The 14189-nt window shown below is 38.4% G+C and overlaps 1 protein-coding gene and 1 pseudogene across 3 annotated transcripts in view; both read left to right on the forward strand.

The window, feature by feature from the left end:
* MIGA1 (mitoguardin 1) overlaps positions 1 to 14189 on the forward strand; it is a 75990-nt gene that overhangs the window by 45449 nt on the left and 16352 nt on the right. The gene's annotated exons all lie outside the window — the stretch shown is intronic.
* LOC114496134 lies at positions 9762 to 10363 on the forward strand (annotated as a pseudogene).

Below are 14189 nucleotides of genomic sequence, written 5' to 3' on the forward strand. Positions count from 1 at the left end.
AAATACGTGCTCAATCTGTTGCTTTTCCTCTTCTGCTTCTGGTACCCCTATAATTTGGATGTTGGAACGTTTAAAGATGTCCTGGAGGTTCCTAAGTTTCTCCTCGTTTTTTTTGAATTCTTATTTCTTCATTCTTTCCTGCTTGTTTTTTTTTTCTTCCTTCTGGTCCACTCTATTATTTTGAGTCCCAGTTTCCTTCCCATCCCTATTGGTTTTCTGTGCATCTTCCTTTATCTCTTTTATGGTAACCTGCATTTTTTTATGTAATTTGCGCCCCAAATCAACCAATTCTGTGAACTTCCTGATCACCAGTGTTTTGAACTGTGCATCTGATAGATTGGCTGTCTCTTGGTCGCTCAATAGGACGAGCCCTGGGGCATTGATCTGTTTTTCTGTTTGAGACCTGTCGCTCCTGTTATGGTGAGGGGCGGAGCCTTAGGTGTTCTTTGGGTCTGGGCACCCCAGTCACTAGATTGTGACGTTGTATGTGGGGGTGGGGGTGGGGGCGGGGGCGAACAATGGTGGTAGCTCTGCTCTCCCGGGATCCTGGGCTGCACGCTCTGCCCTGGTTCACAATCACTGGGTCTGCCAGTTGCTGCTTGTGTACTCAGGGTCTACCCGCTGCGATCGATCCCGCGTGCCCAGGATAGCTTACAGATGGCTCTCAAGCTCCGGGTTGCCCTCTGCGCCCAGTTTTCCCTGTTCTCCGCGCTCCGAGCCCTGCGTCCAGCTGCTGCTTGTCTCCGCCCCTCCTACCGGTCTGGATGAACGGGTCTACTTCAACTTCTTGGCTGTCCGACTTCCATTCAGATAAATTCTCTATCAGTTTTGGGTGTTATTCTACCTCTAAATTGTTGTTGTTCTAATCTTGGTTGTACGTGGAGGTACTGTGCGTTCACCTATGCTGCCATCTTGCCAGAAGTCTCATGGAGAATTAAATTTTGTATCAAAAGAGAATGCTTACAAAGTTGTCATCTTTTTATATTTTTTCTATTTAAAACAGTTGTAAAAATCACATATGGCCACTTTTACCTTAGAATAATTTCCTTTTTTGAGTAGATTTAGGATATTAATACTGTTTTTTAAAATATAAATAGTATCACACATGTATAATTGATATATCAATTCATGCTGTAGTGTGGAAAGCTTTAGGTATTCTAATACTCTGGACCTAAACCTTGATTCTTCTTTTCTAAACACTTTAGTGACTGTAATTTTTCATCCTGTCAAGATTTTTCTTATATGTATGTTTTAGCTGTTGCTTATAGTATCATCTCCTGAACTGTGTATTTTCTTATATTTTTATACTTGTATGTTTTCAACAGACAGAACATATCATCTTGTTTCATGGGAAAGCTATTTCCTCTTCCTTTTACTATTTGATGTAGACATTCTTTTCTTTTTTGTGTATGTTCTTTTCTAGCATTATTAAGATATAATTGACATATAACATTGTATGAGTTTAAGGTGTACAGTATGATGATTTGATACACATATGTTGTGAAATAATTACTACAATAAGATCGGTTAACACTTCCATTACCTCACATAATTACCTTTTTTGTTGTTGTCAGAACAATTAAGATCTACTCTCTTAGCAACTTTAAAGTATTTAATACAATATTATTAACTATACTTGCCATACTACACATTAAGATCCCCAGAACTTACTTATTTTCTCACCAGAGGTTTACACCCTTTGACCAGCATCTCCCCATCTCCTCCTGCCCTTAGCCCTTTGTAACCACCATTCTGCTCTGTCTCTATGGCTTTGGCCTTTTTAGATTTCACATGTAAGGCATGCTGTATATTATTTGTCTTTCCTGTCTATTTCCTTTTTAAAATATATTTTATTGATTATGCTATTATAGTTGTCCCATTTCCCCCCTTCACTCTCCTCCACCCTGCATACCCCCTCCCACCGACATCCCCTCCTTTAATTCATGTCCATGTGTCATGAGTTCTTTAGCTTCTACGTTTCCCATACTATTCTTGCCCTCCTCCTGTCTATTTTCTACCTACCTTCTACGCTACTTATTCTCTGTACCTTTCCCCCCTCTCTCCTCCTCCCACTCCCCTGTTGCTAACCCTCCATGTGATCTCCATTTCTGTGGTTCTGTTCCTGTTCTAGTTGTTTGCTTAGTTTGTTTTTGGTTTTGTTTTAGGTGTGGTTGTTAGTAATTGTGAGTTTGCTGTCGTTTTACTACACATGTTTTTATCCTCTTTCTTAGATAAGTCCCTTTAACATTTCATAAAATAAGGGCTTGGTGATGATGAACTCCTTTAACTTGACTCTATCTGGGAAGCACTTTATCTGCCCTTCCATTCTAAATGAAAGCTTTGCTGGATAGAGCAATCTTGGGTGTAGATCTTTGTCTTTCATGACTTGGAATATTTCTTTCCAGCCCCTTTTTGCCTGTAAGGTCTCTTTTGAAAAATCAGCTGACAGTCTGATGGGAACTCCTTAGTAGGTTACTGTCGCCTTACCTCTTGATGCTTCTAGAATTCTCTCCTTCATTTTAATCTTGGCTAATGTAATTATGATGTGCCTTGGTGTGTTCCTCCTTGGGTCCAAATTCTTTGGGACTCTCTGAGCTTCCTAGACTTCCTAGAAGTCTATTTCCTTATCCAGAACGGGGAAGTTCTCCTTTATTATTTGCTCAAATAAGGTTTCCACTTGTTGTTCTTCCTCTCCCCCTTCTCGTACCCCTATAATTTGGATGTTGGAACGTTTCAAGATGTTCTGGAAGTTCCTAAGCCTCTCCTCATTTTTTTTGAATTCTTATTTCTTCATTCTTTTCTGACTGTATGTTTTTTTTTCTTCCTTCTGGTCCATTCCATTGATTTGAGACCCAGTTTTCTTTCCATCTCTATTGGTTCCCTGTGCATTTTTCTTCATTTCACTTAGTGTAGCCTTCATTTTTTAATCTAATTTGTGACCAAAATCTACCAATTCTGTGAGCATCCTAATGACCAGTGCTTTGAACTGTGCATCAAATAGGTTGGCTATCTCTTGGTAAAAGTATTGGCTCCGGGGCTTTGATTTGTTCTTCCATTTGAACCATATTTTTTTTTTGGTCTGGTTGCGCCTGTTTTGTAGTGAGGGGCAGAGCCTTAGGTGTTCACCAGGGCAGGGTAACCCATGGTACTGGGTTGTGAAGCTGTATGTGGGGGTGGGGTCCAAGAGGGAACAATGGAGCTTGCTCCATTCTCTGTCGGATTTCAGTCCCTTCTGCTGCTTCCCACAAGCAAATTGGGCCTTTCTGGTGCTGGTTCCCTGGTGGGTGGGCTTGTGTATGTTTTAGTACCTTGTGGGTCTCTCCAACGAAGTCTCCTGTGAGGCTGGGAGTCTCTCCTTGCACCTCAACCTCCACAAATGTTTTCAATCAGTGCTTTTAGGCTTTATTTCCTGGCATTGAGGCCCTGGGTTGCACAGTCTGTCTCACTGCCCGCTTTCACCTGGTTTATCTGTGCAGGAATCTGTGACTGCGGACAGCCAGCTGCCTTGTGCGCCTTACTGGGTTTGCTTGTTGCCTCCCCGTGCCTGGGGTCTGCCACTGGGGTCTGCTGTACAGTTCAATTTTCTGTGTGTTCTGGTTGTTTCTTTGTTTCTAAATTTTTGTTGTCCTTAATTTTGGGTGTGCGAGGAGGCACAATGTATCCACCTATGCTTTCATCTTGGCCGGAAGTTCTGATTTATTTCACTTAGCATATAGCATCTTTTCATTCCATCCATATTGTCTCAAATGGCAGGTCTTTCTTCTTTCTAATGGATGAATAATATTTCATTGTATATATATTATAAGTGTATCTATAAGGATATATGTATACATACATACACAAATATATGTGTGTATGTGTACATACACACACATACACACCACATTTTCTTTATCCATTCCTCTGTTGATGGACACTTAAGTTGTTTCCATACCATGGTTACTGTGAAAAATGCTGCAGTGGACATGGGAGTGCAGATGTCCCAAGATAGTGATTTTACTTCCTTTGGGTATATACCCAGAAGTGGGATTGCTGGATCATGTGGTAAATCTGTTTTTACTTTTTTGAGGAACTTCCATATTGTTTTCATAGTAGCTATATTAATTTACATTCCCACCAACAGTGCACAAGTGTTCCCTTTTCTTCACATCTGCACCAACACCTGTTATCTCTTGTCTTTTTTGATAATAGGCATCATAATGGGTCTGAGGTAACATCTCATTGTGGTTTTGATTTACATTTCCCTATTAGTGATGCTGAGCAACTTTTCATATACCAGTTTGCCATTTGTGTCTTCTCTGAGAAAATGTATTTAGGTCTTCTGTCCATTTTTCAATTGGATTGTTTGGGTTTCTTTGTTGTTTTGCTATTCAGTTGTATGGTTTCCTTACATATTTAACTCCTTATCAGATAGATGGTTTGTGGATATTTTTCCTCATTCTGTAAGTTGCCTTCTCATTTTGTTGTTTCTTTTGCTATGCAGAAGCATTTTAGTTTGATGTAATCTCACTTGTTTATTTTTGCTTTTGTTGCTTGTGCTTTTGTGATTGTATCCAAAAGATCATTGTCAAGAAGCTTTTCTTGCCAATGTCAAGGAGCTTTTTTCCTGTTTTCTTTTAGGAGTTTTATAGTTTCATGTCTTATGTTTAGTTTTTAATCCATTTTGAGTTAATATTTGTTGAATGATGTAAGATAGGGATCCAATTTCATTCTTTTGTATGTGGTTCTCCAAATGTCCCACCACATTAAAGAAACTAGTCTTTTCCACTGAGTATTCCTGGCTCCCTTGTCATATATTGATTGACTTGCCCTGGTTGGGTGAGTTGGTTGGAACATTGTCCTGTACACCAAAGAGTTGTGGGTTTGATTCCAGGTCAGGGCACATATGTTTGTTGCGGGTTCAGTCCCCAGTTGGGGTGCTATGGGAAGCAACTGATTGATGTTTCTCTCTCTCTGTCTCCCTCCCTTCCTCTCCCTCTAAAATCAATAAACATACCCTTGGGTGAGGACTTAAAAAATTCATTAAAAAAATATTGATTGACTTTATTGCAAGGGTTTCCATCTGGGTTCTCAATTCTGTTCTATGTGTCTATTTTTATGCCAGTAGACTACTGTGTGATTGCTATAGCTTTGTAATACAGTTTGAAATCAGGAAGTGTGCTGCCTCAAGTTTGCTTCTGTCTCTGGGTTGCTTTGCCTCTTTGGGGTCATTTGTAGCTCCACATAAATTTTGGGATTGTTTTTCTCAGTTTCTGTGAAAAACACCATTGGAGTTTTTTTTTCCCTTAAGATTTTATTTATTTATTTATTTATTGTTACACAGAGGGGAAGGGAGGGAGAAAGAGAGGGAGAGAAACATCAATGTGTGGTTGCCTCTCGTGTGCCTCACATTGGGGACCTGGCCTGCAACCCAGGCATGTGACCTGACTGGGAATTGAACTAGCCACCCGTTGGTTCTCAGCCTGTCACTAAGTCCACTAGGCCATATGAGCCAAGGTGCCATAAGGATTACAATGAATTTATAAATGACTTTAGGTAATATGGACATTTTGACAATATTAATTATTCCAATCCATGAACATGGGATATCCTTCCATTTATGTGTCTTTTTTCTGTTGTTTTTTAATCATATTATACAGTTTTCAGTGTACAGATTTTTTACCTCCTTAGTTAAATTTATTCCTAAGTATTTTATTATTTTTTCATGCTATTATAAATGAGATCCTTTTCTTAATTTCTCTTCCTGATTGTTGTTAGTGTATAGAGATTCAACTGATTCTTGTATATTGATTTTGTATCCTGTAACTTTACTGAATTTACTTATTCGTTCTAACTGGGGTTTTTTTGGTGGAATCTTAAGGATTTTCTCTGTATAAGATCATATGTACAAACAGATAGTTTTACTTCTTTCTCTTTAATTTGAGGGCCCTTTTTATTTATTTATTTTTTTGTTTTGTATTTTCCTTACCTAACTCCTCTGGCTAAAACTTTCATTACTCTGTTGAACAGCAGTGATGAAAGTGGGCACCCTTTGTCTTATTCCCATTCGTAGAGGGAAAGCTTTTAACCTTTCACCATTGACTAGCTGTGGTCTAGTCATCTATGGCTTTTACTGTGTTGGGGTCCATTCCTTCTATACCCAATTTGTTGGGAGTTTTTATCATAAAAGGATGTTGTATTTTGCCAAATGTTTTATATCTTTCTGTTCTGTAGATGCTTATGTCCTACATGGTTTATAGTGAGAATAATTGCTAGTCTTGTTGCATTTTTTCACTGTGAAGAACAGTGTACCTAAATGCTCTAAAGTTCCTTTGTATTGTTCAACTTAAAAAATATTTTGCCAAGTGTTCATTGTACTCACTTTGAATTTTTTATAAGTCACAAAATTTTGATAAATTTTTAAAGAACCCTTATGGAAAACAAAATGCATGAATACCACAAGAAGGACTCACTATCTGAGAAATATCCTGGGAATGCTTCTAGGGTATAAATATATGATCTCGGAATGTGAATGTTCCAAGATAAATTCTTTTCTAAGAAATGTTTGTTAAATTATTTTTAATTACACTTACTATATGCCAAGCCCTTAAATTAGGGAAAGTTATTAAGAAAATAAGATGAGAACTACTTGGGAACCTAAAGTTTGTGATTATTTGAAAGCTTTATTCAGAATTACCAGAAAGATTCCTTGCTTCTCTAGATTAAAACAAGTCCTGTCTTAGGCTTTTCTCTAAGCTAGGTCAGTCATTTGTGAAAATGATTAACAGGATTTTCCTACATAAGCTTTGCCAGACATTGGTTTGGAACCACAGCCTTTTTTTTCTTGGAAAAGTCTGTTTTTTAAATAATAGCTTTATTTAGATTTAATTCACATACTATAAAATTCACTCTTTAATGTGTACAGTTCAGTGCTTTTTGCATATTCACAGAATTGTATAACTAGTGCCACTTTCTAAATCCAGAATATTTTTTATAACTGTTAAAATAAAAAGAGCCGTGGCTGGTGTAGCTCAGTGAATTGAGCACGGGCCTGTGAACCAAAGGGCCACCTGTGCAATTCCTAATCAGGGCACGTGCCTGGTTGTGGGCCAGGTCCCCAATAGGGGGTGCATGAGAGACAACCACAATTGATGTTTCTCTCCCTCTCTTTCTCCCTCCCTTCTCCTCTCTCTAAAAATAAAATAAATAAAATTTAAAAGACAAGAAAAGAAAAAGAAATTCTAACTATTGGTCATTACTTTCTTTTCTCACCTACCCCTGCCCCCACCATCCCTTGGCAACTACTAATCTACCTTCTGTCTCTATGAATTTGCCTGTTCAGGACAGTTCATATAAATAGAATTATACAATTTGTGATTTTTTTGTGCTTGACATTATTTTGCTTACCACATTTGCAAATTCTGAAAAGCCTTAATGTTAGGATACCACTGCCTTAAGCACTTTCCCAACTCTCCCCTGTTAAAGAGATTGCCATTTAATATTGCAGAGAGTAATTTTTAGCCTTAGATTTCATTTTTCTTAGAATTGCCCCTCTTTAAGGTATGTGTATTTAATATACAAATTGTAGGGTGCTCTTTAAAGCGAACATTTTATTTCTTATAATTCAGATACATCTACTCATACTCAAGCTTGGAAAGTTTTTGCTACACCCACCTCTGACTTGCTAGCACGTACTTTGAGCAATCCAAAATAATACACTAGCAATAACATACAAGGAGACAAAAATAAACATGTAGAATAATCATAATCTGAAAAGGGAGGGCTATGTCGGCCATTTAAAATTTCTTTCTCTTGAATTATCTTACTTCCTCTGCATCAATTTTGTCTATTTGTCTTGGGCTTTCATTCTTGTGCTGATGGTTTTTTTCTCTAATTGAAAGTGGATGAGTGACTGGATTTATTTTCTTTCTTTCCCTTTTTTAAAAGATTTTATTTATTTACTTATTTGTGTTAGAGAGAGGGGAAAGAAGGGAGAAAGAGGGAGAGAAACATTTATGCAAGAGAGAAACATGCACCAGTTGCTTCTCATATGTACCCCAACCAGGGACCGAACCCATAACCCAGGCATGTGCCCTGATGGAGAATCAAACTGGTGACCCTTCACTCTGTGGGTCAACACCCAACCAACTGAGCTATACCAATCAGGGCTGGAATGATTTTCTTAGGTAGATTGTGTGAGTTTGCAGTGTCTTGTTTGTTTTTTCCATGTAAAGGTGAACAGGAGAACAAACTGAGCCCATTTACTTCTCTGTGGTATGTTGACTGGCAGGCTTTTCTTTAGGATTAATGTTCTGGAAATAGCCTAGTAGGCAGGGCATACCTAGATACAGAATGAAGAGGGCCTTATTCTAGGAGGCCCATCAGTCACCCTAGCTGACTTATTCTCTCCAGGCAGTTTAAGTACTTTTTACCTTTGACAGGAACCTAAACAACAAAACAAAGAAACAAGCAAAATATAACCAAAGACACTGAAATAAAGAGCAGACTGACAGAGTTTAGAGGGGAGAGGAGAGGGAATTTCAGGGGAGAAGGGGAAGGGTTTACAGGAATGAGTATAAGGACACATGGGTAAAAACTAGGGGCGGGTAGAAATGGGAGGGAGGAGGGGAGGGTTGGGTGGGTGGGTTGGGATGGGAGTAAAAGATAGAAAATTGTACTGCAATAACAATTTAAGTAAAATTTTAAAAAAAGAAAAACAAAAAAAAGTATCCTCTGGTTGATTTTTTAAATTTTTTTTACAAGCTGCCTTCCTGTTCAGGAATGGAGGAAAAGGGGCAGGGAGGGAGTAGTATGAGATGTGGGACTGTTATAGGTATTTGGACACAGACTTTCATTTAACCTCCCATCTTCAATCCCTCTTTTTCAAACCCACTCTCATATCTGCCACCTCCAGGCCTGGTGCTTTTAAGCTTCTGCTTAGCAAATGTCTTACTCTTGACAAATATATCTCTTCTTGAATTTATTCTAGATTGTGGCTTCCTCATCTGTTTCACCTTTCCATATTCCACACATTTCTATTTACTTTATAGTTTTGGGAAATTTGTGTGTCTTTTTGTTGCTGTTAGTGTGGTTTGTACTTATATCAGTTATCTCTTGTATAGTAAATCACCCAAAATCTAGTGTCTTAATAATAGCCCTGGCTGGTGTGGCTCAGTGGATTGAGTGCTGGCCTGCGAACCAAAGGGTCACCGGTTCGATTCCCAGTCAGGGCACATCCCTGGGTTGCAAGCCAGGTTCCCCAGCTGGAGGTGCACGAGAGGCAACCACACACTGACGTTTCTCTTCCCCTCTTTCTCCCTCCCTTTCCCTCTCTCTAAAAATAATAAAATCTTAAGAAAGTAATAATAAAATTCAGGTGCAGGTTTGGGGCTGGTGCTGAGGCTGAGGTTCCTGCCCTGGGCCTCATAGATGTATCCTTGAGAGTGAGACCTCGCACCCCAGTTTGGAGATTGTCAGAGAGTACATACCTTTGTGTTGATATAATTCCTGAGAGATGGAAATGAAGGGGGGGGGGATGGGACAACTGTAATAGCATAAAAAGTAAAACATTAAAACATTTATAAATCTTGAGGGATCCACACTTGGAATTTGACTGAGGCTCAAGCATTACAGGAGTTGCCTTCATAAACTTTAAGGTTTGTGGGCTGTTTTTCTGGAGGTCTTAGGTTTTACAGTTGGTTCTCTGAGAACTGAGTCCTAGGTGCTAATCCAGGGAGCCTGTTGCTTTGGTATTTAATTTTGAAGCCACATATATTAAATAAGGAGTGACTAAGCATGCCTACCATAAGCATCCCACCATCTTTCAAAGTAAGAAGAGGGTCCCACCTGGAGAAACTAGTGAGATGAAGCTCCTGCAGTACTATAAGATCATTGATCTGATCTTCAAGATGCCCAAGGAGGCCTTTGAGGGCATCTACACTGACAAGGGAAAAGAATTGCCCCTATACCAGTTATGTCTCCATTTGAGGGTGGGTCCTGCCTGGTATATTGACCAAGATGAAGCTGCAGAGGGCCACTGTCATCCACAGAGACTACCTCCACTACTACTAAAAGTACAGACACTTGGAGAAGTGCTATAAAATCATGTCCATGTGCCAGTCCTCCTATTTCAGGGATGTCCAGATGGGCGATATGGTTGGTGAGTGCTGTCCCTGAGCAACACTGTGCTTTGCTGTGCTCAAGGTCACCAAGGCCACCAGAACCAAAAAGCGGCTCCAGAAGTTCTGAGACCTGCCCACTTCCTCAAACAAACTTGTTGTTTTCCCATTCAAAAACAACAGCAATGAATTTTTGAAATGTACCCTGTTGGGGCAAGAATGACTTAGAAATAAAGGACATCTCAAAAGTTTCAGCCAGCAAAAAATAGAGAGAAAGGAAGGGAAGGAAGGAGAAAGGAAGGGAAGAAGGAGGGAAGGGAGGGAGAAAGGAAGGAGAGAGAGAGAGAGAGAGAGAGAGAGAGAGAGAGAGAGAGAGAGAAAGAAAAGAAAGAAAGAAGAAAGAAAAAGAAAGAGAAAGAAAGAAAGGAAGAAAGAAAAGAGAGAGAGAAGGAAGGAAGGAAGGAAGGAAGGAAGGAAGGAAGGAAGGAAGGAAGGAAGGAAGGAAAAAGAAAAAAGCAAGACAAGACAGGGAAGGGAAGAGGAGGGGAGGGTCCTTTTTCATGGTAAATTGCCCATTTTCATATGCTAGGATTAAACTCTTATTGACCTCTGCTCCTTAAATCACATCTCAGCTCTCATAAAATGTTAATCTTTTTCTGAAACCTTTAAAAAAAGTTTTTGAAAATATTGTCAAAAACTCCTTCCTAGAAACTATATTCTAAAATGAGAATTTAAGTCACTTTTTTAGTGATTTGCTTTTTGCTGTGAAAAACTTGATTCATTATTTAAATAAATGTTTCTTTGTTTTCATTGTCTCTTAAGAGTTGATGGTGTTAGCTAGCATCAAATCTTCAATATGATGTATTTTTCACAGCTGCAAGCCTATTTTAAGAGATATATTTAAATGATCACCACAGCCAAACCAACAAATAAGCAAGGTAGACCAATTAATCAAGACTTGACTCTGGAATCTGTCATTGTTGGAATTATTCACTTCTTATTAGTATAAATTATTTTATGTGGAGAGTTTAATTGGCACTTCAGTTTCCTCCTTGGGATTTTTTCCTACTGGTAGATGTACATAGTTCATATTTGTTTTGACAATGGTACAAACTTTAAACTATTTAATATCTAAAAAATTTCCATTGTTATTTTTTAAACTTTTTTCAAATAAAACTGAAAATACTTTCCATTCTTATATTTTCCTTAAACTGTGAGGGGAAATACTACTTAAAGCAGAAAATATATGATGGCAGGTATTTTTATTTCTGTTTACCTTTTTTTCTTTTGCTACTGGTCAAATAGACGTATTTATGCTATCTTAAATATTGTTGATACTTAAACTTCTTCCCCCTTGGCTTTCTGGGTAAGGCTGATGGGAGAGTTTAGTTTGATATTTAAGGGTATAAACTCTGGAATAACTGCCTGGAATTGACTTCCACTATTTAGTTGTGGGACTTGGGGCAAGTGCCAGCTAATCTAAATCCTTGTGTATTTGTAAAATGCAGATAATAGTAGTACCTGCTTTATGAGTTGTTGGATAGAGTAAATGAGATATTTAAATTAAAACATTTAGCACGATAATGGGTACATATGAAGTGCCAGAACTAGAACATGGAAAAACACTTCCAGAATAGTAGAGTAAAAACATGTAAAAATCTCCACAAAAGCACAAAAACACTAGCAGAATTTGTCAAAGTGAAATGTTTTAGCTCTGGCTGGGTTGGTCAGTTGGTTACAGCGTTGTCCCAGTACACCAAGGTTGCAGGTTTCATCCCTGGTAGGGCACATGCAGGAATCAACCAATGAATGCATAAATAAGTGGAACAACAACTTGATCTCTCCCTCTCTCTCTCTCTCTAAAAAAAAAAAAAATAGAACTCTGATCATTAATGAAAGACTTGTAAGAATTCAAACAGCATTTATTCAAGAGAAATGGCTGGATCTCCTTAGGAATAGTGAGCTTCATAGATATTTAACTTATTCTATTTCCATCCCCTTCTCCACAGTAGTCTTAAAACCAACATCTAGCAACTATGGTAACTGAAAACCAAAGGGCTAGCAGCCACTGGAAGAAACTTAGTGGCTTTGGAGCTTCTCAAAAGCCCCATGCCTAGAGAAGTGTCACTGTTTGACCTGCAAAGTTCCATTCCCAGGGCTTGTCTTTATTTGACCTGACTTGGAGCTTGCTGTGTAGAAAGAGTTCTATCCCTAGTGCCTTTGTTGAAAACAATCTGTGGTAATTGTTGAACATTGCAGCTGCCTGACGTGGTAATACCAGCTGGAGCTAACAAGAGGTTGACCAAGAAACTTAATAGGAAAAATGGGGCAACGAGATGTTTATAGGGGTCTTTGAAAAGCACCAACATATTCCTGGAGATCTAGAAACCCACAAACACAGCAGGGCTATGCATGTGTCCAGGAAAAAATGTGTAAGTCCTTAACCTTTCAACTCTGGCTGACCTTGATAGTTTTTTGTTTTTGTTTTTTTTCTTTTAAGAACTTGCTTTCGCCCTGGCTGGCATAGCTCAGTGGATTGAGCTCGGGCTGTGAACCAAAGCATCTCAGGTTCAATTCCCAGTCAGGGAACATACCTGGGTTGCAGGCCAGGTCCCTAGTGGGGGCCATGTAAGAGGCAACCACACATTGATTTTCTCTCTCTTTCTCCCTTCCCCTCTCTAAAAATAAATAAATAAAATCTTTAAAAAAATAATTTGTTTTCAATTACAGTTGATGTACAATATTATATTAGTTGTAGGTGTACAACATAGTGATTAGACATTTAAATAACTTACGAAGTGATCACCTCAATAAATCTGGTACCCATCTGACACCATACATAGTTATTACATTAACTATATTCCCTATGCTGTACTTTACATTCCTATGACTATTCTCTACCTACAAATTTGTACTTCTAAAACCCTTTACGCTTTTCCCCCATCTCCCTAACCCCCACCCATATCTGGCAACCATCAAAATGTTCTCTGTATCTGTGGGTCTGTTTCTGTTCTGCTTGATCATTTACCGTATTTTTTCAGACTATAAGATGCACCCCACCCCTGAAAATTTGGGAGGGAAAGGGGGGTTTGTCTTATAGTCTGAATGTAGCTTACCTGGCTCGCTGTTGGGGGGGCGGCAGCGGTGGATCCAGGTCACAGGTTATTAAATATTTTACCACATTTTTTGCTTCAAATTTTTTTTTCCTATTTTCCTCCTCTAAAACCTAGGTGCATCTTATGGTCTGGTGAATCTTAAAATAGTCCTAAAAATACGGTATTTTGTTTTTTAGATTCAATTGTTGACAGATATGCACTTATTGGCATTTTATTCAAATTCTTAAAGAAGACCCTTTAACATTTTATATAATACTGGTTTGGTGGTGATGAACTCCTTTAGCCATTTCATATTTGGAAAGCTCTGTCTGTCTTTCAATTCTAAATGAATGCTTCCCTGGTTAGAATAATCTTGGTTGTAGGTCCTTGTATTTCATCACTTTGAATATTTCTTGCCACTCCCTTCTGGCTGCAAAGTTTCTGTTGAGAAATCAGCAGACAGTCTTACGGGAACTCCTTTGTAGGTAAAAGAGATTCTCTCTTTGTCTTTATCCTTTTGCATTTTACTTGGCGTGAGCCCCTTTGAGTTCATCTAGTTTGGGATTGTGTTTCCTGGACTTGTATGTCTATTTCCTTTACCAGGTCAGGAAAGGTTTTCATCATTATTTTTTCAAATAGGTTTTTTTAAAAAAAATATTTTATTGATTATGAGATTTATATCTCCCTCTCTCTCTCTAAAATCAGTGGAAACATGCCCCTGGGTGGAGATTAAAAAAATAAATAAAACTTATGAATTGTTTATATCTGGAATTTTCCATTTAATATCTTTGAACCACAGTTCACTGCAGGTAACAAACCGCGGAAAGTGAAACCGTGGATAAGGAGAGACTCCTGTCCTAAAAACGCTGGGTTGTACACATAAAAGGGTGAATTTTATGGTATGTTAATTATATCTCAATAAAATTGTTATTAAAAAGTTAAAAACCCTACTGTGTGCCATTTAAGTGTATCATATAGTATTGAAAAATAAATTATT

The sequence above is a fragment of the Phyllostomus discolor genome, chromosome 5, assembly GCF_004126475.2.
Source record: "Phyllostomus discolor isolate MPI-MPIP mPhyDis1 chromosome 5, mPhyDis1.pri.v3, whole genome shotgun sequence".
NCBI lineage: Eukaryota > Metazoa > Chordata > Mammalia > Chiroptera > Phyllostomidae > Phyllostomus > Phyllostomus discolor.